The sequence below is a fragment of the Rhineura floridana genome, chromosome 9 (assembly GCF_030035675.1).
Source record: "Rhineura floridana isolate rRhiFlo1 chromosome 9, rRhiFlo1.hap2, whole genome shotgun sequence".
In the NCBI taxonomy this organism is placed as follows: Eukaryota; Metazoa; Chordata; class Lepidosauria; order Squamata; family Rhineuridae; genus Rhineura; species Rhineura floridana.
Window position 1 is genome coordinate 33,322,627 of NC_084488.1, and position 22,469 is coordinate 33,345,095.

General features: G+C 41.1%; 1 long non-coding RNA gene across 2 annotated transcripts in view; it reads right to left on the bottom strand.

The window, feature by feature from the left end:
* Window positions 1–8,246: 8,246 nt before the first annotated feature.
* Window positions 8,247–22,469, bottom strand: part of LOC133364190 (uncharacterized) — a 57,217-nt gene continuing 42,994 nt past the window's right edge. For both annotated transcript variants that reach the window (XR_009757871.1, XR_009757872.1), the window contains exons 3-5: window positions 12,391–12,515; window positions 11,015–11,129; window positions 8,247–9,256 (exon numbers count right to left, since the gene is read on the bottom strand). This is a non-coding gene — a long non-coding RNA (uncharacterized LOC133364190). The remainder of the gene's footprint in view (window positions 9,257–11,014; window positions 11,130–12,390; window positions 12,516–22,469) is intronic.

Sequence of the window (22,469 nt, forward strand, 5' to 3'; positions counted from 1 at the left end):
TATTAAGCCCTAGCATCCCATGCTAATTTATAATTTATGGTGTGAATCTATCTATCATCTATCTATCTATCTATCTATCTATCTATCTATCTATCTATCTATCTATCTATCTATCTATCTATCTATCTATCTGTCTGTCTGTCTGTCTGTCTGTCTGTCTGTCTGTCTGTCTGTCTGTCTATCTGTGAGTAGCAATACTGTTTCTTCTCTCTATTTCAGTCATCCCAACAATATTTAATAGAAGACATGTAAAATAACAAAATCAGATGGAACAATGGTCAGGCTCAGCTTCCTATTATCCTAATAAATAAGAAATAATGTCCTGTTCTTTCTTCATGAACTACACTGCAGTTTGGTGATGTATATTTTGTTAATCTGATAGCTAAGCAGTCTGGCACATGTTCAGTTCCTGCAGTATAGTATGTTGCCCTTTCTGATTCTCTTTACATTCAGACAGGTAGACAGACACTCACACATTCAGACAGTCGCCCCTTCCTTCAGCCAATCAGCAGAAGAGCAGGGGAGGGCTTTCTCTTTTCGGTGTTTCTCTATTTTGTTGTTTGTGCTGCTTTAAGGTTTTATATTTTATGAATACATTATTTTTGTTTTAATGTGGAAACCCCCTCATCTCATGAATTTTTTTCCCTACCAAATTGAAAAGCAGGGTATAAATATCTTAAGCAAGCAAACAGACACATTGCTAGAAGGACTGGCTTATGACATGAAAGCACAGCAGTGAGTGCTGTCTAGCTACTTTTTACTTCTTTTTTAAAAATGCCTCCAGGCATTGAGTATGTATTGATTGTACCTGTGTTTTTGACTGCTGGTGTCCTCAAATCTGGATGTTATTTACAGCTTATAGGATATTCAGACTTCATTACCTCTAAACAGTTGTTCTCCGATTAAGTTTTCTAGGTAACATTAACAAGGAATTTTGCTAGTAAGTTATTTGTACTGAATAATAGATGGCTTTATATATAGTTTCTTCATGCTTGTCTTAAAATGTAGCTACATGTAATTGCTCGGGGTTTTTTAATTCAAGGAAAGCTATTCAGTAGATGGCAAAATTTTGCTGGCAAATATCCCTTCAAACGACTCGCAGACTTTGGGGGGAACCTTTCCTTCGCCTCAAGAACACATAAGACAATATTGGCAAAGTCCTTATTTTATACTTTGCTAGTCTATGATTCTCAAAATGTATGTGTTTTAAAGGATTAGAAGTCCTGTTAGTCTCTCTACAAACTCAAAATTCAACTTCAGATACATTTGTCCTGCAGGTGGCAGACTAACTTCAAAATAGAGTAAGATGTTCTGTCTGCATCTTAAAGAATATTTGCATCTGAGAAGTTGCACATATCGAATACCAGAAATAATCTGTTTGCAACCCTGGGAACCTGGAAGATCACCGGAGCTTTGTGCTGGCTGCAGCCATTCACTTGACAGGCATCTAGGCATGCAATATGTTGCCACCCTTTAGGCGCATGCAATTTTTTTTGCCTGATGACTATTATACCAGTATTCCGGCATAGGCATGGGTAGCAGGATTCCCTTCCTCCTTCCCCCTCCCCATGTCCAGACACTAACTCAAGCAGTGAACTATGGGGGAACTATGTCTATAACAGGTGCACTTGTGTATAAGAGGTGAGGGACAAAAAGGTGTTGTTCGTTGAAGCAGTGTGAAAAACAGTTGTGCAAAATGCCGATATAGTGACAGAAAAAGCCACAATTATTTAATGCAACAGGTACTGCAGTGTGAAAGGAATTTTAGAAATCAGGACAGAAGTGCTAAAGGATCACTTCTTCCCACATGTACATACCTTGGCTCTGAGATCATAAACTGATGTCCTTTTCTGAGTACCTACAATCTATGGATGACATAATCCTATGCTTCTGGGAAGGGTGGCTGCTGTAGACTTCCCTCTCTGTGATTGGAGGAGTTCTGCCCCCAGAGGCCTCCTTGTTGCAATACTGTTGCTTCTCTTCTGTAATGGCAGGAGGGGCTGAAAAGAACATGTCAATGGTGGATCAGAGAAGTCCTTGGATCTGTAGTTTCCAAAGCCCTCCCACTCTCCCAATGCACCCCTAACACATTAGGTGGACTACCCTTGCCTTGGAGCTGATGTAGTTATTTCCCCTCCTAATGAAACCAATGACAAGGATTTATTTATTTATTTATTAAAAAGTCAAAAGAAGAATAAAGCTTCTCCCTCTTTTGCCTTGGGTTGCTATCCTAAGTCTTTTCTGCACCGGAAAAAGGCCTTTTTATTTTCCCAGGCCTTTTCAAATAATTGAAAATATATAAATAAATATATAAAATATATAAATATATAAAATAAATATATAAAAGGCAACATTTCTCCTTGGCTACTAGAGAAGATATATTCAGTGAATGGCAGGTGCAAAATATTTTTCAATTCTGGATGCTCATCAGGTTTTTGGCAAGTACCATTGGATGCCCAGCATGCAAAGTTATGTACTTTCAACACATTCATTGGAAGATAATTGTTTTTGCAGGCTCCCATCAGGCCTTTTGTCAGCCCTCAGAGTCTTTCATAGGACCAGATAGCAAATATTTGATAGGGTTCCTGCAGTCCATGTATATCGATGACATCCTTGTATGGGGCAGAACTGAAGAGGAACATTATCAGAGGTTACAAGAGGCTAAAAAAAAAGAAGGGTGGCTGGGCTGACATTTAACAGGGAGAAATGCAAATTTAGAGTTAAAGAAACCACCTAACTGGGGGAACAGATTTATGAAAATGGTGTGCAAATTGACCAAAACAGAATTAAGGCAATATCCAATATGCCACCCCATGTGATGAAGAAGGGGTACAAAGATTTCTAGGGATGGTAACTCATGTAGGCAGGTACATTGAATACCTGGCAGAGCATACCAGTAGCTAAATGAATACCCAGTGAACATGGGGTGCAAATATGAATACAGTTTTTCCACAGCTTAAGCAATTAATTGAAATTGAAACCAACTGAACAACAAAAAAGGTGTTTTTGACAGTAACTGAAAGACCAAATTGTCCATAGATGCTTCTAAAGAGGGCACTGGGGCCACTCTCTTGCAAAAATATGGTGATCATTGGAGGCTGGTGATGTATGTGTCCAGGGCCCTCATAGACACAGAAATTTTATGCACAAATAGAAAAAGAACCCTTGGCCCTGGTGCATGGATGTAACAAGTTCCATATTTTCATATATGGGAGATCAGTGGTGGCAGAAACTGACCACAAACCTCCAGTCACTATTGCTAGAAAAGGGCTCAGTGATATACCTCCTAGGCTTTAAGGACTTGTTTCCAACTGCAATTATATGATTTGAGATTAGAATTCAAACCAAGTAAGGATATGCAGACACTCTTTTAGGGGCAAATGATGAAACTGCTGCTGCTGAAGGACTAGGAACAGATGCTGTGCAGATTAATGAGATGAAGAATTTGCCAGTCTCATATGAAATGTGAAAAAAATTGCACTAGCTACTGCACAGGATGAGATGCTGCAGCAGGTAATAAATGCTGTTACTTATGACTGGTCTGGTCATTGCATCCCTGGGCCATATTTTCAGTTTGTGGAGGAACTCTCAGTGATAGATAGCATTTTGGTAAAAGGACTGTAGTCCCTGAAACTTTAAAGCGGATATGCTTGAGAGAATTGACGAGGGCCATCTGGGCATTGAAAAATGCAAAAGGAGGGCTAGGAAGGTACTATGTTGGACTCTTATGAATCTGAATAATGATGATGATGATGATAAGTTGCTTGATACTGAAGATCCTCAAGCAACTTACACAATGTTAAAACAAAAACAAATAAAACACACTGTAAAAACATAACAATAAACAACAACAAAACAATAGCAATAGCACCTCCACGTAACCACAGTAAGGTTTGGCAGGAGTCAATGGTTCCAGCTGCCCTGAAAGAGGCGGTGATCCGACTGCTCCTGAAAAAGCCCGCCCTGGAACCATTGGTTTGTGACAACTACCACCCGGTCGCAAATACCCTCTTTTTAGGGAAGGTGATCAAGAGGGTTGTGGCGCAGCAATTACAAGTACTCTTGGGTGAAACAGATTATCTTGACCATTTCAATCTGGGTTCAGGCCTGGTTATGGGACTGAATCACCCTTGGTTGCCTTGATGGATGACCTTTATCAAGAGAAGAACAGGAGAAGTGTGACCATGTTATTCTTACTCTCAGCAGCTTTTGATACTATTGACCATGGTATCCTTCTGAACCGACTTCGTGAGATGGGCATTGGAGGCACTGTTTTACAGTGGTTCCAATCCTATCTCCAGGGTCATTTTCAGAGACTAGCATTGGGTGACTGTCTTTTGGCCCCCTGGGATTTGTGCTATGGGGTGCTGCAGCGCACCATCTTGTCCCCGATGCTGTTTAACGTCTATATGAAGTCCTTGGGAGCAGTCATCAGGAGATTTGGGGTGAGGTGTAAGCAGTATGCTGATGATGAAAAAAATGGAAATGGACTGCCTTCAACTCGATCTTGACTTATGGTGACCCTATGAATAGGGTTTTCATAGTAAGCAGTATTCAGAGGGGGTTTACCATTGCCTCCCTCTGAGGCTGAGAGGCAGTGACTGGCCCAAGGTCACCCAGTGAGCTTCACAGCTGTGTGGGGATTTGAACCCTGGTCTCCCAGGTCATAGTCTAACACCTTAACCACTATACCATACTGGCTGATGATACCCAGCTCTATTTCTCTATAACATCCGAATCTGGAGCGGCTGTGGAAGCCCCTTCCGGTGCCTGGGCTCGGTGGTGGGCTGGATGAGGGCCAATAAACTGAGTCTGAATTCTAGTAAGATGGGAGGCACTGTGGGTTGGTGGTTCCCAAGTTGGGATAATTGATCAGTTGCTTGCTTTGGATGGGGTTGTACTTCCTCTGAATGATGAGGTTCATAGTCTAGGGGTGCTCCTGGATCCATATGTGTCACCAGAGGCCTTTTATGTAGAGACCTTACCCCAGTCTGTATCTGTGTTGGAATTGCTTTTAAAGACGTTTTAAAAGCTTTTTAAAAAAAAGATGTTTTGTTTTAATATATTTTAATGTCTGTTTTTATTATGTTTTATAGTGTTCTTAGTGTTTTTGTTTGCCGCCCAGTGCTCCTACTGGAAGGGCGGGATATAAATTTAATAAACAACAACAACAACAACATTAAAAGAAAACATAATCTCAATCTATCAAGTGCCTGGGAGAAAAGGTATGTCTTTACATGGCACCGAAAATATGACAATGAAGACACCAAGTGGACCTCAGTGGGAAGCATATTCCACGGATGGGGAGCCACAACTGAAAAGGTCCTGTCCCTTGTCACAACCCTCCGAATCTCCCTCACAGCAAGGACCTGGAGAAGGGCCTCAGAAGAAGAACTAAGAATCTTGGTAAATTCATATTGGGAGAGGCATTCCAGTAGATATTGGGGTCCTGAGACATAAAGAGCTGTATAGGTCAAAACCAGCACTTTGAATTGGGCTCAGAAGCGTACAGGCACTCAGTGCAATTGGAACAAGATAGATGTTATATGCTCTGTTCACCTTAAACCTGTCAACATTCGGGCAGCTGCATTCTGCACTAACTGAAGCTTCCGAACTATTTTCAAAGGTAGCCCCACATAAAGTGCATTGCAATAATCCAGCCCTGAGATTACCACAGCATAGATTACTGTAGCCAGGTTATTCCGGTTCAGATAGGGTCACAGTTAGGCTACCAGCCTAAGCTGATGGAAGGCATCCTGCACCACTGAGGCCACCTGTGCCTCAAGTGACAGCAGGGGATCAAGGAGACCCCCAAACTACGAACCAGCTCCTTAGAGGGAGTGTGATCCCCATCTAGAGCAGGCCGCATACTGCTCAGCTGGTCAGAGGGACCCCCATCAACAGCATCTCAGTCATGTCTGGATTAAGCTTCATTTTATTGGCCTTCATCCAGTCCATTATCGCAACCAAGAGATAATTCAGCTATGATTCAGCTTATCCACTGCCTCACCTGCAGAAGATAACACACTCCAAAACTATGTATGACCCCATTCAGTGGTTTCATGTAGATATTAAACAACATAGGGGACAGAACAGAATCCTGCAGGACTGTATACTGGAAAGCCCAAGCAACAAAGCAATGCTCCCCAAGAACCATCTTCTGGAGCGCCCACCATCCAAGTAAGAACAGAACCACCGCAATGTGGTGCCCCCAATACTCAACTCAGACAGATGCCCCAGAAGGATATAGAAAATGTAGTACACAAATGTAATACATGCCAAATATCTCAGCCCCAGAATAAGGAGTCCATGAGGATAAAGATGAAATACAAAATGCATGGCATAAAGTGGGAATTAATTTGTTTACAATGGCAGGCAGAGACTACTTGTTTGTGGTAGATTATTTTTCTCATTACCCAGGGATGGCTGTGTTGGAAGGTACAACTGCATCATAGGTTATACAGTGCACTCAATCTATTTTTTTCAAGACTTGGGATGCCATACCTTGTTATGTGTGATAATGGTCCTCAGTTTTCAGGACATGAATTTGCAAAGGATTATGGCTTTAAGCATGTCACATTGAGCCCAGGATACCCACAGTCTAATGGGCTGGTGGAAAATGGGGTAAAAATCATCAAAAGATTGTTAAAGAAAGCCGCTGCTTCAGATGGGGACCCATATCTAGCCATTCTGAACTGTCAGTCAGCACCTTTGGTACATGACTTGTCACCTGCTGAGATTTTATTTGGCAGGAAACTGAAAACTAGTCCACCTGGCTTGGTGAGGGATAGTCACAAGGATTTCTCTGATCTGTGCAGATATTGGAGCATGAGCAAATTAAAACTGAAAAAGTACTATGGTGATGGATCTAGGGCTTGTAGCCATTAAAATGTAGTGACATAATTCATATACATGGTGGTGACTCATGGAACCAGAAGGCACAAGTTTTGTAAAAGGTAGCTCCACGATCATATGAGGTGCGGACTTATGAAGGACATACTTATCACCCTAACAGGAGATATTTGCAGTATGTTCTAGGGTCAGAAGACAGGATCAGTAATCAGTGGCAAGCTCTGGACACACTGCCTACAGAGAATGGAGTACTGAAACATGGAGGAACAAAAGGAAGTGGATCCTGAGATGGTGACAGAGAAAACTGGAGTAGCACCATGCAGATCCAACAGATTGTGCTGAGCACTAAAAAGACTTATTGACCAATGCAAGTGTTTATGTTCAAATGTAACTTTACTGTTTGTTTTGTTTTTTAAAAGGGGGAGGTGTGGGAATAGTTCACTGTCTCTTTAAGAACTGGAGAGCAAATGTTGTTAGAACAGTCTGAAAGCAGTCAGCAGATCTTAGTGACTGGGCAGAAAGAAAGTCTGTAGGATTATGTCTTGCAATGTTCTACCTTTATGAAATATAATAAAATGTTTTGTGGGTCTTAAACAAAACAAAACAACACACTTGGGAACACTGTTGTCTTGAAAGTAAAACAGCCTTCCATTGGAATGCACAGTCTTTATTGCCAGAACAGTGTGTGATGCCTCTGTACCTTCCAGGGGGCTCTGCAAGGCCCAGTTTCAGCATGCCTGCCCTGCACGACATCACAGACCCTGGAAAGCCACCATCGTACATTTCCTACCAACTCCCCTTTGTGCCAGGCTGGGTAGGTGCGCTGGATTGGGCGGAGGTGTCCCTCAGTTAAATGTGGGTGGACAGATATGCTGCTGGTGGATTCTCTGCTGGTATCAGAAAGTCCCAAAATGGGCTTTTTAGGGGGTGGGGAGGGGGTGAACTGACCAAACTGCTGTCAAGTAATGCAGCAATCTGCCTGCCCCCATTCCATTCTGACCAGCATGCTTGGCACAGCTGCGGATGTGGCAATGGCATTAAGCCCTGCTGAACAGCTTCTGAAGTCAGTATTACCCCTTTAGTCAGGCAATCCAGGGGATTGTGGGGAATTTAAATTGCCACCTTCCCAGTTGCCTCCTGTTGCTGCTGCCAGGAGAGCCCTGGCTGGGAGAGCATCAGCGGGGGGGGGGAGCACCAGGCAGAATGTTGCCAAAGTTTTCTTCAGTCCTGGAGGTGCCACTGATCCCTGCAATATATACCCATGTTAACAATAACAATCATATTTATTATTTGTGTAGCAACTGTGCATCATTATGACAAGTTTCTTAGTATTTGCGCCACTGTTTGGTGAGTTTTATTGTGGATTGTAATACATTTGTCGGTCTTTTTGATAACATTCAGCATTTCATAGCAGTGAATGTTGGCTAAATTTTCAAGAGACGCATAATATTTGCATCCATCCAAAGAGAAAAGGCAGCGTCAAGTCTGGACTCGACTTGTGAAGTTTCAACCAGAAGTTGGCAACTGAAAGATGTATCTTTTTTTCTTCTTTTCTGATCTGCTCAGCCAAAGGGCAGAGAAGCTATTTGGGGACATTATAGCCTTGATTTCTTCTTAAGTAGCAGGACAGCTGTGAGGCTGACCCCAGGACAGTGTTTGATGAAGTATCAGAGGCTCTGTTAGGGTTTGGATGGCTTCTCCTTTTTGAATAGGTTGATTTGTGCCAATAGCTCTTTTTACTGCTATTTTGTTGAGTCGTTGTCCCTGCCCCTCCCTGCACTGCCAACCCAGGGAAGATCCCTCAGAAGCATTTGACCAGAATGGCAACTTGGCTTTGCTAATACATTTTGGAAGATGAGATGCATTAGGTTTTCTTTGAATACTGAGTGCGAGGGTCTCTTTTCCTACCTCAGAAAAGGTATGTGTCCTTCATAATAAAGTTACCTTCTGGAATAGAGCTGATTGTGCATTTAATCTTGAGAACAAGGGCATAAATGTCACAAGATGCTGCCCTCAATTGGCCCTGTTAGCCTTACTTTTAATATTTCAGGCCTTTAATGCATCCAAATTAAAGTGATACATCATCAGGCTGAGGAATAAAAACGAGCTAGGGATAATTTGTGCCAATTTTTTAAAAAAAGAAAGAAAAACTTCTAGCAGAACATTGCAGTGTCAATCTTAGAGTTACCAACTGACCAGAAACGAATGTCTGAGCCGGCTTTTGCACCTTTCAAAGCTCTGCAGAAATCATCAGGCAGCTCTTTTCACAGCATGAAGAAAAACCCTATCACCAGCTAACGTGTGGCCATCAAGCTGCTGTTAAAGGCACAACTGCAGGGGCCAGCTGTACATTTGGCAATCTTAAACAGCCTTTTTGAAGAGGTTCTCATGATTTCTTTTCCCTCTAAAAAATAAAAATTAGAAATAGGTCAGAGATATTTCAAGGTTCCCTAGGTTTATTATTGAGGACATTTCTTCCAGCCCTTGTGAAATGTTCTGAACATACAGCTTTGTTTTTTTAGGACAATGGAACCTGTTTTTATTCTCAGTTGGTGATACTATAGCAGCATATGCCTACTTCTGTAGCTTACAGCTAGTCTCTTAAAGTTCTCCTCCCAGCTGTAAAATAACATACAAATTACCCTCTGCCTGTCTTGCTGAGGGGAAAAAATAGCTAGTTTTAACATCCAGAAAAAGATATAAGCATTGTGGTGGACTGGTCACTTTTAATTAAGGTGACCAACCTCTGCCTGACATAAAGCAGGACATCTACTGATTTCAAGTAACAGCTAAATGTAAATTGAAGCTAAGTGCAATTGCCACACCATTCATAATGCTGTTGTTTCATGTTGCTCCATTACTCAGTGGAGAAGGTCCCAGGTTCAGTCCCAGACCAGCAGTGGCATGTGAGGGTGAGTGGTGGCAGTGGTGCCCTCCTGCCACTGGTGCTGCTCTTGGTGGGATGGGGGTGAGGGAATGGAGAGGTCAAGGGCACTCAGATGTGCCATCACCAACTCCACTGGCCTTGCTACTGCTTTGCCCTGCCCCACTCCATACCAGCAAATGTAAAGCCACTGTCCCCCTTCACATGCTTCTGCTGACCCAGACATCTCCAGATGGGGTTGAGAAAGATCCCCACACCTGCTGTAGACAATACTGAGCTAAAAGGACCTATAGTCTGACTCAGTATAGGGTACCTTCCTATGTTCTTCCCTTACTGATAATAATGTTGCCAAAGTCCATAATTTCTTAGTTTTGTTTTTTAGAGTTCTCCAACAAACTCACAATTTAATAGAATTAAAGCTATACAGCACAGAGGTCAGTTATAGTTGATGATGTTTTTGTTGTTATTTATTTTCTGCTTAATGCCTAAACCAGCTTCTAAGCGGTTCATGATCCTAAGTGAAAAGTGCGTGTGTGCTCTCTGCTCCTGAAGAAACCACACTAGCTTTTGGTATAAGATGAAACTACGATGGAATTTAACAAGTAGCCTGCTACTCATACAAGGGTATTCACTTTTTTTAGCTTCATGAAAAGTTTGAGAATATTTGACAGCTAATTAATCAGTTCACTAGTTGATTTTTTAACATAAGGGGCTTTTTTCCCCTTAAGCTATAAAAATGTTTCACTGCCAGATTGGTGTGTGTCTGTACAATGTAGAGTCCAGTAACCAATTCAGCCACCTGTTTTAAAGAACAGTTACAGGGTCTGTTAATTTATTCATTTGAACAGTTTCCAACACTTCCCTTTAAATGTTCTTTTGTGGTTGGCATATTGATAATATTTGACCAGTCGATTGACCAATGCCCCTTCTCCAGCCTTGTATTTATTTTATTAGAAGTAAATGGAGTGACTGCTGCTGTCAGCGTTATCTGGATGAAATGGAAATGAGGCCCCACCTGCACTATCCATCAGCAGTATCATAACACTTCAAACAGTCCTCGCTTCCTCCAAAGAATCCTGGAACATAGTGATGACCACCACCTTGGATGGCTTCAAAAGAGGATTACGGAATGAAGTCAACCACAAAAACACCTTTCTTTACTTTTCAAAGATAACATGAACAGAAGGAAGCAGTTGGGGATTTCTATCTGGTGAGGCACTAAAAATTCACAGTCTGGAATAAGGCCAGTACAATTATGTAAGCGATGTGAACTCTTACCTGTAGGAAACACCCAAGTTGAGGGGGGGGAATGTATAAGAAGAACTCAATGAAGCAGCTCAGAGCATGCAACAAACGGCTTTCCAGTTCTTCCGGAGATGTCTGTGTATGAAACCTATAAAAGAATGATCTCAAAACAAGACTTCAAGATTAGAAATGTAAACCTGTGCGGCAAAACAGAAGCAAATGCGCAGGAACAAGTCAGACCACTGGTCTGTCTAGCTCAGACTCACAGCAGCTCTCCAGGGTTATAGCCAGGAGTCTTTTCTCAGCCGCCCCCCCCCGGAGATGCTGGGATTGAATCTGGGACCATTTGCATGCCAGGCAGATGCTTCACCGCTGAACTACAGAAAGGCCCTTGGGGGAGCTCCCGGAGTAGCTCCCCTTTCTTCTCATCATGGTTGCTGCTGCCCATTTCTTTGCCGCTTTCTTCTGGGCCCAACCGTGCCATGGCCTAAGGCACGGGTCGCAGACCTCAGGGCTGGTTGCCAAACACAGCCCTCCAAGCCTCTCTATCAGGCCCTTGGGGTTTTCCACAGGACACCCCCTCCCCACTGCAGCCACCTCCCCTCTCCCCAGGTCACGCCCCTCATCAGCCCTGATTCATACCCGCCTTGGGTGTTTGTGCCTGGCTAGAACATGCACTTCAACTCTAATAATGCCTCTTGCTTGTCTGGATGGAGGATAGAGAGGGGAGTGTGAGCATACGTAGAAACTAGCATACAGCATAAAGGTCAATGGCAGGGCTGGGAATGTTCGTTGTCTGAAACTCTGGAGAGCCACTACCAGTCAGTATGCTGCCAGATGGACCAACGGTCTGACTCAGTCTAAGGCAGCTTCCTATGCTCCTTTTCTATCTATTTGCCCAGGCATTTCCTGGTGTAATGTTACCTATGGGTAGCCTGCTCTGTGATTTTAGCTGCTCTTTTAGTTTAGGTCTGATGATGTATGGCTATTTTTATGTAATAAATCTTTTTTTTAATTAAGAAATCTATATACTGCCTTCTCCCCTACCAAAGACCACAGGTCAGTTTACAGCATAATAAACACAAGAATATATATACATAACATAATCTCCTAAAAAATGCAACTGTTGAAAACAGTTCTGTCAATACCATTCATAATAATTCACAATAAGAAGCAGTGTTAAATTATTCACAGATCTTTTCAGTCCCTGATACCCTCATCCAAAAGAGGCATGTCTTCCCCTGTTCCCTAAAAAAAATGCACCCAGATGCACCTCACTGGGGAGAGCATTCCACAGATGTATTTTGTACCCTGCCCTGAGTTGCAAGATGGGTTTTAAATAAATATCTAGGAATGAATGGTCCAGCAATTACTCTTAGCAATATATACCAGTCGGTATTCCTACTTACTTCCGAGAATTACAGGCAATTCTTGTCCCCAATGCAAAAAGGCAGCATCATTTGAGAGGGCATTGCAAAATACTTATGAGATGCAACAATGATTACATTGGCAACCTGATCCACTGAGATGTTTCCTATGAAAGCAAACGACATAAAACAAACACAGAAAGAGGAAGGTAAAAATAGAAGAAGGAAAAGGGACTGAATCTTTGTTCCTGTTCCATTATCCTACACTACTATTGACCTTTGCTTCCGAAGAGATTCATAAACATAAACTGGCCTTCTCTGATCCCTGTTGACCGCTTTCTTGGAGAAGTAACATAAGAGAACCATTTTTATGTAGACACTCAGCAGTTGCCTCCAGATATGGTACAGAAGGGTTTGGCTATAAGGCTTGCTGTGCCTATGGAGCAGCATGCTTCATTAGGAAATACAATCTACCCACTATGGTTGAGTCAAGTGGCCACTTTAATACAGCCACAGGGAAGTACCAAGTTTGTCATGCCCTCCTCATTAACGAGTGGCAGCATGAGATGCACAAGCCAGTGACAGTTTTGGATATATTGAGGGAGTGCTTGGCTCTCCTCCAAACTCATTTAGAGTCCCATGAGGACTGTGCTTGCTTTGGGATCCCTTTTTGCTACGTAAGGGAGGTCCCTGCAGGCAGTAGTGCATGCAGATGTCTCCTCATTTGTGAGAGTGATGTGAGAATAAATGTGTTCTGTTTTAAATTATTTTGTTCCTCCTCCCTATGGAAAGGACCACTTGAGAAGATATTGCCTATGTCTGCATTGAAATACAAAACAGCATAAATGTGATTTTGCCACAAAGGAAATATTATCCTTGAAGGTATAACACAGGCAAATGGCCATAGACACCACAAAACCTGGAATTAATAGGTTCAGAAAAGGGCAATTAAAATGATCAAGCGGATGGAGCAACTCCCCTACAAAAAAAGTAACTGTCCTGCCCAAACACTCTGAAGTCAGTCACGAACGAGGAACTGTGCTTTTCTTTAGTAAGTTTATTAGGAAGTTTCAGTTCAGAGCACTTCATGAATAAGCTTACAGCTTACAGAGAATTCAGTAGCATTACTAGGAGAAACTAGACACAACTATACTGTGCTAAGACATTGTCGCAGCAACTAGACATGCACCCTCACCCTGGCACCCTCACTTGTGTGAACTAAGTGTCACTGTTGGGAGTGTGTGTGCACCAGAGCGTTCCTCCTCAGAGTGGCCACTGGGGCATGTTGAACTGGCAGGTGCAATCACTCCATGTGCGAGGTGAGGGTGGCTGCTCTGCATCAGCAGGACCCTCCCCATAAGAGGGAGGGGCTGCACTAGGGTGGCGGCAAAGTGGGTGTGGGGAGAGGAGGATCACTGGTCAGAGTGGCAATTGCCTGACTAGGTTGGGTCTCCTAGCGGGTAACCAGAGCTATAGGAACAGAGCTGTCACTGTCCATGGCGAGAGAGTTCTCAGAGGCCTGCGTCCCAGTTGGCCTGTCAGTGGAACCAACATCCCATTCCAGGTCCTCCTCCTCTGCAGTTTTGCTGCTCCACCCCTGTTCTGCTGGGCTCATGACAGTAACAGCATTTGGTTTGGGTTTTGTTTTTAGTTTAGAGAAAAGGTCAGCAAGAGGAGATATGATGGGGTGTATAAAATTATGCATGGTGTGGAAAAGTGGAAAGAGAAAAACTTTTATCCGTCTCTGCATAACACTAGAACCCAAGGACATCCAATGAAGATGAATGTTGGAAGATTCAGGACAGAGAAAAGAAGGTCTAAAAGAAAGTTACTAAAAGTAGTGATGACAACCAACCTAGATGGCTTCAAAAGAGGATTAGACGAATTTATGAAGGATTAAGCTACTAGCCACCATGGCTATGTTCTGCCTCCACTATCAGAATGCCCATTGCTGGGAATTGCAAATGGGTAGAATGCTGTTGCACTCTGGTACTGCTTTTGAGCTTCCCATAGGCATCTGGTTGGCCACTGTGAAAACAGGATGCTAGACTAGATGGGCCACTGACCTGATCCAGCAGACTTCTAATAATGAAACTAATTTGGTATTACTTAAAGTTTGAAGTACTGGCTGCCCATTAGCTACTGGGCCAAGTTCAAGGTTCTGGTTTTGGTGTATCAATTACTATACAGCTTGGGACCAGGATAACTGAAAGATTGTCTTACCCCTTATATACTCAGTTGATCACTGTGCTTTGCTGGTGAAGGCCTCCTGCAGATACCATCTTATCAGGAGGTCCATTCTGCACAACATAGGAAATGCACCTACTGTAGCCTATTGCGGCACCTACCCTTTGGAATTTTCTCCCCTCAAATATTAGACAGGCACAATCTCTGTTATCTTTTCAGCACCTCCCAAAGACCTTCCTCTTTCAACAAGCCTTTTAAGTAGAGACCTTATTCCAGTCTGTGTCTGTTGGAATTGCTTTTCAAGATGTTTTTAAAGCTTTTCTTTTTAAAGTTGTTTTTAAAGATGTTTTGCTTTAATATATTTTAAAATCTGTTTTTAAGATTTATGTTTATGTTCTTAAACCTTTTTTAAAATGTTTTTAATCTTAGGTGACGTTTTGAAAACTTTTTTAAGAAAGTTTTTTAAATATGTTTTGTTTTAAAGTTTGTTTTTATGATGTTTTAAAGTTTTTAGTGCTTTTGTTTGCTGCCCTGGGCTCCTGCCGGGAGGAAGGGTGAGATATCAATCAATCAATCAATCAATCAATCAATCAATAATAATAAATAAAATAAGATGTTTTTGAGTTTTTTCAGTGTTTTGTTTGCCACCCTGGACTCCTTCTGGGAGGAAGGGTGGGATATAAATTTAATAAATAAATAAACAAAATAAAAGTAATAGTGCAATCCTATATATGTTTTCTCAGACATAAGTCCCATTAAGTTGCCCGGCTTACCCAGGTAAGTGGGTACAGGATTGCACCATTAATGTTTTATTTTAACAGTTATTTTCTTTTGCCAGTGATAAGTATTTCAGTGATAAGTATTTCATGATCATACTAGAAAAATTTTGAAATCATCACAATACCTGTATCCTATCAGTTCAGAAATCAAAGAGGATAATTAAGTATCATGGTGTGGAAGTCAATTTGCCACATTTTACTTTTTAAAAATTTTCCATTCCATAATTTCACTAGACAATCTGAGTTTTGATCAGTTCCCTTCCAGGGACAGAAAGAAACCTCCTATGATGGAAGCGCTCCTGAAATTGTCTGAAGGAACCCTTAGATACAACCTTCTGAATCAATGTTTATTTAGCAGCTTTTATTTCTGCCTAAAAATTATAGTCTTTTTAACGCAACACCTAGTTTGCTTATTCCATTGCAGTAAGGCTTACTATCACAGGCCCCAGTTGCCAGAAATGGGAGAGTAAATAAATCTTCACATTGTTTTTTAAAAGCATGTTTCTGGCAGCTTTCCAAGGTTAAAAGTCAGATCCAGTATAATTAATCTGCGTCTTGAAAAGCACAGAGCTGAAAGAGGAAAAAGACAAGAGCCTCACTCTGCTAACTTCTTCTTTCGGCTCTATGAACTTTTCAAGAGATAAAAAGGTAACCAGCCTCACCACCTCATGACCAAGGGGGCAGTGAGTGGGAGGCACTCAAGATGCTTTCTGGGTGCCAGTGGAAGATCTCGAGGGTACTGTGTTGGCGACTCCTGTTCTACACCAATGTCTAGCTTCTAGAACTCGCCTTAAAAAAACCTTTCTTCTGGCCCTGAATATACACCCAGCCCCAGATTTAGTATTATCATAAAGACATCTTCCCCCTTTCTCTATTCATATTGGGGGGGGAGGGAGTGTGATATCCAGCACTGCATGAGAAAAAGCCCATCATGCAATGGGACTTTACCTTCCTCTTCTTCTCCCTGCATGCCATAAATTTGCTCTGGAGGGTAACCCAACACTCAGGAGCAGATATTTTGTGTGTGTGTGTGCACATGGGGCTGCATGAGGGAAGAAAGGAAGGGGAAGTCTTGTTCTGATGATGGACAGACACCACTGGATAACACCTGGTGTGAATATCAGTATCAATCAATTGATAATCAAAACTGGAATTTATGTATTAGAGGAGGAATGCCCACAATTAATAATCCCATGTTTTAAAACAGCCCAAAGTCACCAGTTCATGTAATATTCAGATATAGTCCTAAAATGACAAATTGTCCTAATCCTGCATTAAAATATGAATCATCTCTCCTTTTTTTAAAATACTGCTATTTTTCCATGTCTTATCTTGATTTAATCATCTCCTGTTGAACCATTGCTCTGATCCAGCAGAATTCTTCTTGTGTCCTTATGAGATTCTAGGTGTTTTATTATTAGAACACATTTCCCTTTCCCTCTCAGTTATGTTCTTTGAGACTAGGCTAGCATAGGAACCTTTTCTTGCAAAGGCATTATCAAGAAAATGTGGAAACCAGGGATTCCTTTTTACATTGCAATTTAATCAGTGCACACACATCACAATTACAGGCAGTGTTTTAATGCACAGACATGTTCCTGCATATCAGTAACCACCCAGTAAAGATGGGGGAAGCAAAGTGAAGACTGTGCTAAACAATGCATGTGTAGGCATCTGTGTGCCAGAATGAAAAAAAAAATGAAGTTTGTGTGGGGGAAGAGATCCTAGCCCTATTCAATTGTTCTTTGCTCCTGTGTTGAACCCCATGGAAGAACTGAGTGGGGGCATAATGAGTAGCTCTGCTCCTGATATTACATGTGCCTCCTCTGTCATCTGTGCATACAGCATGAATACATGTAGTGAGGGAGCCTTTGTATATATAGCTGTACATGTGAAGTCTTCCTTAGAATATGAAACCCTGATGATGTACAATTATACAGGCAAAAGCCCCTTCTGTATATGTGTGGACATCAGGGAGGAGGCATGACCACCTTCATGGGTGGGGCTACTTGGTGTATCCCTTTTGCTTGCTCCTATGTTGACCAAACAGGGCTGATAAGACCAAACAGGGCTTATATGACATGGATTGTTGAGCAAACTGGGTCTCCAAAAGCTGTGGAGTACTTCAGATGTGGAGAATTCCTAACCATTCCCAGTAGTAAGGTATTAGTTCTAAATAGGGATGTTTAAGGAATGTGATCTTTCTGAATTCCCATACAGATTGATCTATCTTCACCTCCTGGATTAATGTGGGCCAAAACTTGATTATGCACTTGCTTTTTCACTTCTTGAATTTTCTCATGCAGTTCTCAGCTCAAAAACACAAATCCATATTATTGAAATGACTTTTAAAAAATACTTATTTTGAGAGAAAATACATGTAAAATGCATATTTAAATGGAAATTTTCATGCATTTTTAAAAAAATCCATAGATGAATATGGAAACAGGACAGAACAGACTTAAGACTGTATATATGTGAAAGTGACACAGACTGAAAATATACTGATTTGTCCACTCCTAGTCCTGACATATATTGCCTGTTTGTAAGGATTTGAAAGTTCACTCACTAAACAGCATTTTATAATGAGATGTCAATCCTAATTTGAGCCTAGAGGCACTAAATAATCTTTATCTTTGCAATATATACTTTGCAGAATTACTTGAGATATTCATAACTCTAAAGAGCCACTCTAAGCAAAGCCAATCATCTCAAAAAACATAAATTTTAGAGTGCTAAAACATTTACAGTCTACAACGGTCCAAGGAGAAATAGGAGCAATGAACATGACAGCAGTGGAGAATATATATGACCTATATAATAACCCAAAAGGACAAGCTATATTGCTGAACATTATTGCTGCTTAAAGAGGACACTGTAGATCTGAAAAGAACAGGATATATAAAAACCATGCAAAAGAGATTCCGAAAAAATATGGTATCAAAATATACTGTCAAGGAACACTATTTCCTTACACAAATCAGAGTCGCTGTATGGGGTCTGAAAATATAAAGTCATAAGCTTAAGACTCTTTATCTTTCTCAAGGGCACAAGGAAAGGGATAGTCTACTGAATGATATTGATTTGGCCCACAGCATCATTAACTACTGGTAACATGCCACATATTTATTCTGCGTGTTTTCAGCTGGAGTCCTAACTGTATAAAACTTTGCCCATCACTTTTTTTCCTGGCCTGAAAGTGAGATAGGCATCTTCAGTTCCTTTGAATGTTTAAACTGGAAAACAAATGTTCATAGATAAAAGCCTTAAGAAAGGATGGAAGGGGGGGCATATAAACCAGGAGTATGACTGTAATCCTCCTGAGCTGACCTTGGAATCTTGGCAATGGATTGTAAAAAACATTAAGCAGGCAGCTTCTGACAGTCAATCTTAGTGCAGGGATCAGGTCTTACCAGAATTTCACTATACTCCATGATTAATGTTAGGAGAAAGACAGTGTTCCTTCGCCTTCACTCACTGTGCCGTAAAGTGACTATAATTTATAGATATATGGGACATCCAGAGGGCAGGTTTTTAAACAAACAAACAAACAAATCATATGCCTATTGGATAAAGCAATTTTTTTGAGGATTAAGTGGCAGCTTCTAATAGCTGCTGATCTGAAGCCATATCAGAGAAATGCAAAGGCTTCTGTACAGCTACTTTGCAGAAGAGCTTTTCAGCCTGAAGACCACCTCCATTTCAGAAAAAGTGTCCATCGTCTTACATATGAAGTGTGCTGTAAACATTTGTTTTACCAAAAAATGAACCACTGGTCCACGTAGCCCAACACTGTCTATACTGACTGGCAGCAGCTCTTTAGGCCGCGGTCTCTCTCAGCTCCACCTGGAGATACTGGGGACTGAGCTGGGGATGTTCTGTCTGCAAAGCAGATGCTGTACCACTGAATTACAGCAGTATGTATGAAACAGCCATGTATAGATATCATATGGAGACATGCTTAGTGACGAATGAACTAGAAATAATCACTAGAGGGAGCAGAAGTATATTCTGCACCTGCCCTGCATCTGTGAATTTCAAGCAAATCATTGTTGTAAGCACTGTTGTTGGCTTGGCTTTTTACAATCCTTTTTTTTTTCATTTCATAATAATTGCTGTTGTGCTGTTTGGTTAGCCTTCTTGCCTATTATTTTTTAAATTCACATATCAAAGCAAATGGCTCTGGTGTGCTAAAGGATAGTAATTCACAATGGGTATTACTTCTTTCATATATTGTCAGATAGTGATGAGACTGCTAGTTTGGTATCATAGTATCCCAATTTTAAATCAAGCCTTTGTTCCTTCCCCCCCCTTCAAATTTCATTGTGATATTAGTGTAGGTAGTATTTAAACTAGTGTTTTAAGAAGAATGGGATTTTGGAGTGGACTTTGTGATACTTGCTGGGCTCAAGAATGGATAAAAGGATCTAGATGCAGACTTATCTAGCTGTCTAGGTGTCATCCAAGAAACACTTTAAGTCCCAATTGTCTCAAGGGGAATGTGTCACCCATGTGCTTAACTCTCCCAATGAAATCAATGGGACATAAAGGGTGCAGACTTTGGGGTAGTTTTGTGACTTGTTTAATAATACAGTTCTACCTCTTGATGCGGAAGTACACCATTAACTCATCCTTTTTATTTCATTGTAAGTTAACAATACTCTCAATGTTTTTGAGAATTAACAGTTATGGAAATAGTAATTAATAGGTTGGCTAAAAGCATGCAATTGTAGTGCATATGTCCATCTTTAATTGTAACAATATAGGAACAAAGGCCAGCCTTGAGTTTGTGTCATTCTCTTTGTTTTGAAATGTAAAACCTGACATTTGTTTATTGTTTAATATGAATGCTAGTCAAACACTATGAACTGGACAAATTACAAAGTCAGCTTGCTGATACTACAAGTCCTATCATCCATTAAAACTGACGTAATACATTGATTTCCCCTTCCCCAGCTCTTTTACATTACATATATCTGCAAAAGCATCCATTCTCCTGTATAAATCAGCAGAGTATCAGAAGTCATCCTTGGCCCACTATACAATGTAATTGCTGTCACACTACTGCCAGTTTTCATGTTTTGGGTGAGCCATCCTTTAGGAAGTCAAGCTGTACTCCATATAACTTTTCTGTACAAAGGGGGCTTGCATTGCTCTGCCCATCATAGTAAAAGAAAAGCCATTTAAATCCATCCATCTATCTGTCCATCTGCCCGCCCGTCCATCCATCCATCTTTCTTGCCCATGCAACACCACTCAAGGTGGCCTACAACAATTTAAAATAACTATGGGTTGCGTCCGAAGCTGTGTGAGCAGAGTTCCACTTGCACAACTTCCTCCTGTGCCTGCCTCGCAAATCTGCTGTGGAGGGGACAGGAGAGGAAGAGAAAGTTCCATTGTGCACAGAAGTCTCTTGCACCAATGGAGCTGTAGCACTGGATACTGCCCAAAAATATATATATTGCAATACAAAGAATACAATAATAAAATACATAAAATACTCAATATTAAAAATCCATTTAAAAGCAACTATGGCAGCAATTACATGTAAAAATTACCTTGCCAGGCAATAGCTTGCCGGAATAAAAAGTTATTCATGTTTTTATTGGGTCTACTCTAGGGTGGGGACCTTTAGCCCTCCATATGCTGTTGGATTACAACTCCCATCAGCCCAGTCAGCATGGCCAATAGTCAGGGATGATGGGAGTTGTAGTCCAACAACAACTGGAGGGCCAAAGATTCCTCACCTCTGGTCTACTCTAAGGATTACTAGATCTAGATCCAATCCAATGTTAAGGAGAGGGCAAACAGTTTTCACAACTAACCTGGTAATCTTAGGCTGCAATCCTATAAACACTTACCTCAGAATAAGTCCCATTGAACTCAAAGGGGCTTTTAGCAGGCATATATAGGACCACACATTGTTCACTTTATAGCCAAGCTTGCTAATGTGACTTTTTTCTTTTTCTAAAATATTATGAATATTATTTATTTGACAAATATTTTTATAATACAGTATTCCTTCTTACAATTCAGAAAAGATGAAAAATAAAAATCCCAGGCACATAATTTATCAAATGGTAACTATTATATTTGATGTTTACAGATGTGCTTTGAAAAGATTTTATTATACTTACTGTTTGATCTGAACAAACAGATTATCTGTAATTATTTTAGCCACATGGTGCTTTTTAAACTTACAAGCTTACTAAGCATGTAAACCAGAAAAACAAAAGGAAAAGCCAGCTTTTCATAATAGTAAAAAATAGCTGCAATCCATTTTATCATAGACATCCAGTTGATTGATCATATCAGATCCTATGTTACTTAAAACAGTAAGATCTCTGTAGAAACATTCTTATTGAATGACCCATTCCAATACTAGAGGGAACGAGAACATTTTTTCTGCCAAGGGACACATTCTCTTGGAGATGATCTATTGGGGGCTGCATGCCAATATATTGTGGGATGCATAGCCAGAGGTGGGAGGGCTTAAGATTGTGGAAGTTTTTTAAAGTAAGGGTTCCTTATTTAGTAATACTAAATGTTAATACTGTTCTGTGAAATTAGCAATATTGGAGAGATCTTTGTTTTTTCACCAGAATGCAGAGATTGCTTCATTTCTTTCTCTTTTTACAGAAGAACGTGGAATGTGCATAACATAAAAATGGGGCAGGAAAGAAACAGGAGAGTCAGATAGTTCTGGGAGCTGCATAAAATCAGGCAGAAACTGATTCCAGTTCAAAGAGAAGTTCCTGAACTAATCAATTTACCCCTTGTCACTAAACTTCTAACTCCATGTTGGATTGTAGACAGTATTTTTACAGGTTTTGAGATAAAAGCCTACAATAACTATAGGTTACCACAATCAATAGTGAGATCCTATCCATGTCTTCTCAGAGGAAGTTCCACTGGGTTTACCAACTTAGAGAACAATCCTACATACACACACACACAGCGCTGGGACTGGAGAATATAGGGGTGGCACATTAGAGTCTTTCCACAGGCAGAGAAGCACTGCTGGGAATTGCTCTGCCCTGGCAGTGTCCCAAGCTGTGTCCTCAGAGGATGGAAAGTTACTGTCAGTGATGGTAGCAGGAAGAATGCCCCGAAATGGGCTGTTTTGGCATCATAACATGGTGCTGGTGGCTTTGG